Below are 519 nucleotides of genomic sequence, written 5' to 3'. Positions count from 1 at the left end.
TAGGACCCCCTGGGAAACTGCCCTCAGGGGCAAGGGAGCAGAAGAGAGCTGGCAGATCTTTAAGGACACTTTCCATAGAGCACAAGAGCTCTTGATCCCCAGGTGTAAGGAACCAGGAAAGGAAGGCAAGAGACTGGCATGGCTGAGTCGAGACCTGCTGGTCACACTACAGGGCAAGAAGGAAACATACAGGCAGTGGAAGCAGGGACAGGTATCCTGGGAAGAGTACAAGGATGCTGCCCAGTTGTGTAGGGATGGGGTCAGGAAGGCCAAGGTGGCAGCTGGAGCTGAACTTGGCAGGGGCTGCAAAGAATAAACAGAAGGGCTTCTACAGGTATGTGAGCCAGAAAAGCAAGGTCAAAGAAAGCGTAACCCCCTTGATGGGCAAGACTGGCAGACTGGTAATGACGGACGAGGAGAAAGAAGGCTGGGGTATGCAGTGACTTCTTTGCCTCAGCCTTTGCTGGCAGTCTTCTCTTCTGAGACCCCTTGAGTGGATGGACTTCAAGACAGGGACTG

The sequence above is a fragment of the Phaethon lepturus genome, unplaced genomic scaffold, assembly GCF_000687285.1.
Source record: "Phaethon lepturus isolate BGI_N335 unplaced genomic scaffold, ASM68728v1 scaffold14642, whole genome shotgun sequence".
Classification (NCBI taxonomy): Eukaryota; Metazoa; Chordata; class Aves; order Phaethontiformes; family Phaethontidae; genus Phaethon; species Phaethon lepturus.
This window is presented reverse-complemented; position numbering follows the sequence as displayed.